Source organism: Dryas octopetala, chromosome 3 (assembly GCF_963921425.1).
Source record: "Dryas octopetala chromosome 3, drDryOcto1.1, whole genome shotgun sequence".
Lineage (NCBI taxonomy): Eukaryota > Viridiplantae > Streptophyta > Magnoliopsida > Rosales > Rosaceae > Dryas > Dryas octopetala.
The window spans coordinates 24,012,117-24,020,903 of record NC_141368.1 but is presented as its reverse complement, the minus strand read 5'-3'; the positions used below and the strand labels follow the sequence as shown (position 1 = coordinate 24,020,903).

Genomic DNA, 8,787 nt, shown 5'->3' with positions numbered 1-8,787 from the left:
GCGCCGGTGGAAGGGGCAGCGAAAGTGTGAGAGAGAGAGAGAGAGAGAGAGAGAGAGAAAAAAAAATGAGTGAGAGAGACTGATTTTGGGTTTTTAAAATCCATTTCTGTACATTTACAAAATTGCCCTTTACTTCAATAGCCCGTAATTCTCAAACCATAATTCGGATTTACGCGTGCTTCGTGTCTACGAACTCGTGGACTTGAGACCTATCCAACGTAGCCAAAGTCAAAGATGAAAGCCCACTAGTTTTAAAAGTCAACTTTAGGTTAAGCCCAATTATAAACATTAATTTAAAAGTAAACATTTTTAAAAAAAACTATAACTCTCCAACAATTCATGTAAAAACAAGATAAATTATAAAGGAAAATTTGAATTTTCTAGGATATTACAGTATAGTAGCGTGCCCAATTTAGTTTGGTGCCAGTTAGGGTTGGTCCATTGTTTTGATAACAGGTGATTGATATTGCTTCTGCAGGATGTCAAAGGTACGCGTGCATTGGATTGATTCTACATGCATCTTTGAGTATTGCCATGCATAAGAATTATCCATTTTCGATTGCATTATTTATATATGCCTCATATATTGGTGATTGAGCATGATTATTTAATCCATGTGTACTTTTGTATTGTTGAGAAACATGTGCTAGTTTTTATCTTTAATTGGTTGGTTTCTGCTTGTACTTGTAGTATGCTTGTTGTTGTGTTGTGTGCATCCCCTATACGAGCTTGCAAAAGCTTACCGGGATGTGGTTTGCTCGGTGCACCTTGGTTTGTGATGCAGCAGCTTTTTGCAGATTTAGTAGAGTATGATGGTTGAGATCGAGCTACTTTCAGACGACGATACCCCGCCTACTTCGTTGACGATCGACCTTTCGCGTTCTAGTAGTTCGCTGGAGAGCGAGTGAGTACAGCTTCATTTGTAGACTTTTTATTTTATTTTATTTTATATATATATATTTTCTTAATTTAAGTGATTAGCTTGTGGCTCATTAATACATAAGCTTCATATATGTGAATTTTTTGTATACAACCTTTATGGAAGTTGTTGGGTTAACCCTGTTGACTTTGACTTTTGTTTGACGTAGGTTGATCGATGATTTTTTGTATGTAACCTGATAAATAATTATCAACTTGGGCCTAATTTAGGGCTTGTTAGGAGTGCTTCTGTAAGAAGCGTTTTTGCTCAATAACGCTTTCACTCACTAGAAGCGCTTTTGTTAGAAATTCATAGATGTTTTTGAAAAAAAAATCAAGTACTTCTTATTAATATATTTGGAAGCACTTCCTAAGGAAGCACCTGGTAAGTGCTTCACCCGAAAGCGCTTCTAAGGTGCTTTTAGAACCCAAAAACGTTTCTTATTATTTTTATTTTTTATCAAACATAAACAAAAACGCTTTTGACTATTTGAAAGCGTTTTTAAGCCTTCTAAAAGCACTGTGAAATAAGCCCTTAATAAATCGAATAGTAACACACCTTCCGGCAGGCTCGATCACGAGCCATAATGATGCGCACAGCTATTTGACTCTGCCTACTCGCATTTCTTTAAGGGTAGTTTGGTATTTTAAACATGCTTATTCTCTTCAGTTTATTTAAGGTTGAGGCATCGGTGGTGATGATCAATTCCAGGTTAATTGCAGAAGATGACGGTTGCCACGAGCTCATTTCCCCTAAATCGGTTTTGGGGTGTGACACTCTAGCAATTTAATTTATTCATTTGTGTGATGTGTTTACCTTAAATATGTGATTCAACTCTTGAGTCCTCCAATGGAGTTGCGTATTTTCTATCCCACAAGGTGTATGCTGAAACTCACTCCCATACAAAAAAGAGAACAATTGGATTCCCAATTGATATGCCAAAGACATAAATGACTGTATGTGGGTACAAAAAATTCAGTGACACATTATATGAGATTGGGTGATGATCATAACGTATTAGTTCGTAAAATAACCCCTTGGGAGCTTCATTTGTTTTCTAATGATGTATTACTTTTAAGACTGAGTTTGAAATGACCCAATACCAACTGGCTCCTGAATATTATAATCGTTTTGATGTTGTCCCTGTGACTCCAGGAGATACAATTGAAGAAGGTGCAGCTGCCTTTAAGGTATCCACATTTAGTATACAAAGGAGAAATTAAAACAAATATGTATAGTTTGTTGGCATTTTGTTTTGTCGAACTAAAACTAATTCAATTTCTGATATAGTGACTCATTTAATGTGCAGGATGGACTATGGTGACCATATTTAAGGAATTCAAGAGTGGTGATGGTGTTCCCTGGCCATAAAAGAAAAATAAAAAGAGTGGTGATGGTGTTCCCCTAAGGGATGTATGATTCTAATTTTAGAGCGGTCGTGGTGGCCTTCATGGTGGTGGTCGTGGTTGAATGTACTAAGGGTTTGGTTTTTTTCCCTTTTATTTTAGGGTTTATGGGAACACCATCACCAAGACATACAACAACGATGAAGTCCCTTAATTCTCCAAAAATCAGAGCCTTTACATCAAAACAAAGTTATAACTTCCAAATTAATGTATGTACATTACCAGATTTAATAATGTCCTCAAGTAAACTTTTTTTTTTTGGCCACTGTCCTCAAGTAAACTTTTATTTTACTGATTCCCATCACAAAATCCTACACCTCGAACAAACATTTTGTAAATTCATCTGCAAATAACTTATATGAGAGTGCAATGGTATTATGCGCTTCCCAAGATTTTATTTTTGTAATGACAAAGCCTCCATTCGACCCATATTTTTTATTTTCAATATTAAAATCCAATACATATAATCAAAACCCAATCCAAATCTAAAAACCAAAAAATAAAAAAATAACGTCTATAAATATGGATGATGGTAGTGAGAAATCCCTAGTTAACTGACAGTGGCATATTGAGCATTTAGGAATTAGGAATTTCTTTTTCTGGTCAGAAGGAATTAGGAATTTCAAAGATGAGGAATGACTACTTGCATTTAGTGAAAATTCATGAGAATTTTGAAAGGCAATGAATTGAGGCTGATAGTGGCTATGGGTAGAAAATAGAAACACAGACCTTTACCCCCTTACTATATACCTAAAGGGAAAGGAATATGAATAAAATCACTGAAAATAATGATATACCCAGTCATTTTGCGAGAAATTTTTGTGAAAAATGGTTATTTTAGGCAATACAAATTTTGGGGAACCTTGTTACACCAAAGGGAGAGCCTAACTTTATAATAGTAGAGATGTGTACAAATAATGTTCACTGTTCACATCCACAAATCAAACTGCATATATCCTACTATTAAATTGAACGAGTAGCAATATTTTTCTGGAATAATACCAAAAAGGGATCAGTTTCACTTGCCAACATGAGAGACAGCAGAGTTTGAATCAGAAAAAAAAAGTGGTGATTCAATTGCATATATGAAACTAACACTGGAAAGAGCAAGGAAGTATCTAGAATAAGTACACTGAAGCTAGGAAACTCAGATTAAATGAAAAAGTTTCGACCAAAAAAATTAAAAGATTAAATGAAAAAGTGAGTAATATAAATTTACACCCACATTAGTAGCACCAAAAAGTTTACACCCACATTATATACATATAGAACTGAATATGCATATCTTTGTCTGCCTGACTTCTGTTTAGTGTGTAACCTTCAATTTTATGCTACTGCAGTCTTAACCTCATGTTCTTAACAAATAAGTGAATGAATCTTTTGCATTCAAGTAATAGTTACTACATTGGAAAATCTAAGTTTGAATTATGAGAAAGACTAGAGCCTCTTTTGCACAAAACCGCCTCTCAGAGGACATCCAAAAAATGGTATCTAGTATAAGAACACCGAAGCTAGGCATTTCAGGTTATATGGAAACATCATTAATATAAATTTACACCCACATTAGATACATACACACATGAATATGCATGTCTTTGGCTACTGATTTCTGTTTATTATGTAACCTTCAATCTTAGTTATACTACTGCAATCTTAACCTACTGTTCTTAACAAATAAGTGAAAATTCTTATCACAAGATTTTTAATCTTGTGATAATTTTTACATAGGAAAATATCAATTTGGGATTAAAGACTAGAACATATTTTAAACAAAACCACTTGTCAGCGGACATCCCAAATTTTCAAAATTTTGAAGCATCTTTGGTTGCTCCTCTTCCATAAAGGTTTGAAGTCTGTCACATTCTGATATTTCAAGATTATCAAGGAAGGTGAGATTATTCAACCTTTTGGGAAGGAATTCAAGATTTGGCAGTCGCTGAAGTTGAAGAGAGGACAAACTGGCTGGCAAAAACCAGTCCTCTGGAAAAGACACTAACCCTTGACAACCACCAAAGGCGAGGTTGGTGAGACAAGTGAGCCTGTGCAGCCCCCACTCGAATGAAGGCTTCAGATTCTCACAATCCAAGACTGACAGTGAGAATAGATTGGCTGGTAATCCACCCTCTGGAAATGACTCAAGATAAGAGCAACTTGCTATGCACAGTTCTTGAAGAGATGTGAGACTGTACATACGATTTGGTAGGGACTTGAGGCTTGTACAATCGGAAATTCTAATTGATTGCAGCATGGAGGTTGGCAGGCCAAATTCCGCGATAGACAGGAGAAGTGGACACTCAGTAATTTCCAAGTGAGTGAGATGCATAAGGTTGTGTAGGCCTTCAGGTAACAACTGGAAGTTGGCACAGTCGTTGATGATGAGCTTTTTAAGGTTCATGACTATGCTAGATGCTACTGCAGGGAGACCAAAAGTACCTTTTGGAAAGGATGTAACAGAATGACACCCGGAAATCTTAAGAAATTCAAGGGAACTATTGTTGTGAATCATGTTCTTTGGAAGGGACTCCAATTTTATGCAGTTTTGGATTTCGAGTTCTTTGAGTGTACTTGGAAGCTCGCCTCTTGGTAAAGATTTCAGAGAAGAGCAACCTTCAATCACTAAGTATTCAAGTGGAAAGGACAACCTGTCACTGTTCTGCATCTTCCACTCGGGTAGGTATTGCAGAGCCTCACAACCCTTGATTTCAAGGCCTCTACGTGTGGAAGGCAAGCCTGTTCCTGGAAATGATACAAGTGAGGGACATCTGCACACTTTAAACTCCTCAAGAGACGAAAGTTTGTACAAACATTGTGGCAACTCCTTCAACAATGGACATCCTGAAATTTCCTAACGCTGGAGGTGCAAGAGATTTTGCAATCCGATCTCATTAGACAAACTGATGATCTCGCTGAGATGTGCAATCTGTAACTCTTCAAGAGTTGTCAAGTGTTGTAGAAATCCTTCATGTAGACATGTCAGCTGGGGAATTTGATGCAAGTGCAAATAGGTAAGTGAGGAAAGTCCAACTATGCTTTGCATTACCCCCTCAGCCAACTTTTTAAGTTCCAACTCGTGGATTGAAGGGAGATTTAGTTCTGCTAATTCTTGACATCCATTTATCTCAAGTACATGCAAAGAAGGAAAAAGGCTAGGTAATTCCTTCAAGTTGGGACAGGTCCATATAGAAAGTTCGAGGAGGTTAGGGAATTCTCTGCCTTGTTCTAGGCTATTATCAGTTTTCGAAAGGCTTGGAAGAGCAACCAATTCTTCACAGGACTTGATTCTCATTTTCCTCAAGGCAGAGAAATGTTGTGAGAACTTTCTTATCTTTGGACAGTTTAGAATTTCAATCTTCTGCAGGTGGCAGAAGTCTTCCCTACCTTCAACCCCAGAAGATGACCAATCCTCCCAGTTTATCATATTCTCAAACTTTAGCGTCTCCAACAACGGAAATGGAAGGACAGAAGAATAGCCATCCCCATAGAACTCAGCACCTATACTTTTTATCCCATCCATTCCTTCAACAATGAGGTCTTTTAGTGAGGGTAGTTGCCCAAGTGCTGGTAGTTGTACACACTTCCTACAATCACCAAGCTTTAAAAATATAATATTGAAGAACAATGGGGATGCAATCCAACTAGGAAATTTTGTGCCTTCATAGTCTTCGATTGTAATGCTTTTTATGTTTTGATGAGGTTGCAACATCTCAAGTACAACCATTTCAACTCTTTCATTTCTTGAATGATCCAAACTGTTTCTCCGTTTCAACTTTAGCTCACTGGCCTCTTGTTCATAAGCATCCATGGTTTCCTTAAAACTTGGAAATCTTGTAATATTATGACCTCTGTTGCTAAGATCTTCTAGTTTTCTGTCAAGTTGTGGCATGTTAGGAACTTCCTCTTCATCTGTATCAGCGAGTGAATCACCAGAAATGTTACTCCATTGGAACACCAAGTGATCAAGTTCCTTCTTGCCCTTCAGATTAGCCTCCATTGCATCTACAAAATTCTCAACATTCTGCAGTCCCGAAATGATAAGTGATCCCTTAAGTTCAAGCATGTCCCTCAAGTCTCTAATTCCCCATCCACTGTCTCTACCCACCATAAACTTAGACAAGGTTTGGAGATTCTTCAGTCTACACATTTGTGGTGGCATTTCTTTTAGTCTGCTCCCATTTAAATGAAGATGACGTAGGCTTTTAAGGTTCCCCATCTCTACTGGCAGCTTAGTGAGGGAGTGACATTCTGTTAATATCAATGTTTGTAAATTGTAAAGCATACCCATTGAATCAGGCAACCGTTTGATTGCAGTGCGAGAAAGGTCAAGATAGCGTAGGTGCTTTAAATTGCCTATTGAATCTGGCAGTTCAGTAATGCGACAGGCATTGAAAGATAGCACTCGTAGATATTGTAACTTTGGTAGCAGATCACAAGGGACTTTGTTAGCCACATAGCTCACTCCAATTCCGTCTGTTGGATCCAGTGGAAGGAAGGTGCGTAAGTACTCAAGTCTGCTGAAGGACTCAAATCTTGTAGTTACCTCACGTTGATGACGTATATATGATGAATGACGAGCCTTCTCAAAAGCTTTGTTTTGAATACCATCCTCATCCGCCAATCTGAAACAGAACTCTCCAGAAACAAATTGAGCTAGCTCTTTCATGAGGCTGTGCATTACAAATCGTGATCTATTGTGAATCGATTGTTGAAAGAATGATCTGGATACTAGCTCCTGAAAATACTCACCACCCACAGCTTCCAATTTTTTACGTCCTTTAGGTTGCTGAAGAAAACCTTCTGCCATCCATAATAAAACAAGTGAATCCTTGTCAAATTCAAATTCCATTGGAAACATGGAACAATATGCAAAACAAGGTTTCAAATGTGCAGGAAGGTGATGATAGCTTAATCTAAAAGTTTGAAGGATGTTGCTTTCATCATCTGGTAGATCCCATATTTTCCTACATAATATGTCTTTCCATTCATCTTCCTCCATTCTAGAGCGCAATAGGATTCCAAAACTTTTCACTGCCAATGGCAAACCATCACACTTTCTCACAATCTCCTTACCAATGGCCTCAAAATTAACATCAATGGTTCTATTCTCAAATGCTTGACTCCTGAATAGTAACCAACAATCTTCAAATGACAAACCTCTTAATTGATAAGCTGGAACTGTAGCCATGCTCGATGCAACATCACTATTCTGCGTTGTTACTGTTATCTTACTCCCGCTCTTCCCTGCTTTCAGTGGAATCAACAAGAGATCCCAATCATTATTACTCTTGTTCCAAACATCATCTAAAACAAGCAAGAATCTTTTCCCAGCCAATTTTTCTTTCAAACAAACTTGAAGCAGATTTAAGTCATCAAGATCAACCTTCTCTGAATTGACAGACTCAAGAATTGTTTTTGTCAGCCTCACTGCATCGAAATGATCAGATACAAATATCCAAACTCTTAAATCAAAATGCTTTTCCACTATATCATCATTGTAAACCAGCTGAGCAAGAGTTGTCTTTCCAATTCCACTCATGCCAACTATAGAGACTACATCAACTTTACTACTAGTCGATTCATCTGATAACAGAACTCGCACTATCTCCTCTTTATCATAGCTTCTTCCATATACACATGATTCATCGACCAACGAAGTTGTTAGTGATCTATGTCGAAGGCCAAACAACCTCCCTCCAACATTCTCTTTCAAACCTAAGACATTTTTATATTTGGAAATCAATTGTAGCCTCTCAATTATTCTTATCAATTTAGATTCTATCCCTCTACTAGATGGACTGAGAGAGCTGGAAACACGTTTCCAATTCCATACCTTGTTTGTGTTGGCCTGAGATTCAGCTTCCACCTGACATGCCAAAGCTTCAGTAGCCAGCTCATCGAGTATGTCCTCTGCATCATATAGAGCATCTTTAGTCATGTGCAGCCACTTCTTCACTGCTGGGTTGTAAAACTGCTTCTCCTCAGCATCATTAAGCAAAGTAGTAACCGTCAGCAGGGTTACCTTCAATTTATCCAGCAAATCATCGTATTTCGGGCCACATAGTAAGCCTACAAAATCATGGGAAGCCAATCTATCAAACAGAACTTGAAGAAAGGCAGAGAGAAAAACCTCTCCAATAGCCATGGTTTCTATCCAGAGTGCAAAAGTAAAGAGAGAATGCAAAACACCAAAGTAGAGTAAATTACTTTGGCTTATGCACAAAAAGCCTTCATTGTGTTTTTTTTTTTTTTTTTAATCTGAAGTATTTCCTGGAAGTTGCCTGCTGGCTGCTAGGAACAAAGTCAACACAAACAGTCTTGTACTTTTCTGTCTCAGTCCATATGTCTTCTAGATGGTCCATCATTAATAATTCATAAAGATGGTGGCCAAAGGAAAAAACTGAGCAGGTAGATCCTAAGTAGGATGACTAATTTAGCCAATCCCTTTTTTGAGATAGGAATACCTTT

The 8,787-nt window shown here is 37.6% G+C and overlaps 1 pseudogene; it reads right to left on the bottom strand.

Annotated features, from left to right (window-relative positions):
* Positions 1-3,861: 3,861 nt before the first annotated feature.
* On the bottom strand, positions 3,862-8,464 carry LOC147291927 (putative disease resistance RPP13-like protein 1 pseudogene; annotated as a pseudogene).
* Positions 8,465-8,787: the final 323 nt, after the last annotated feature.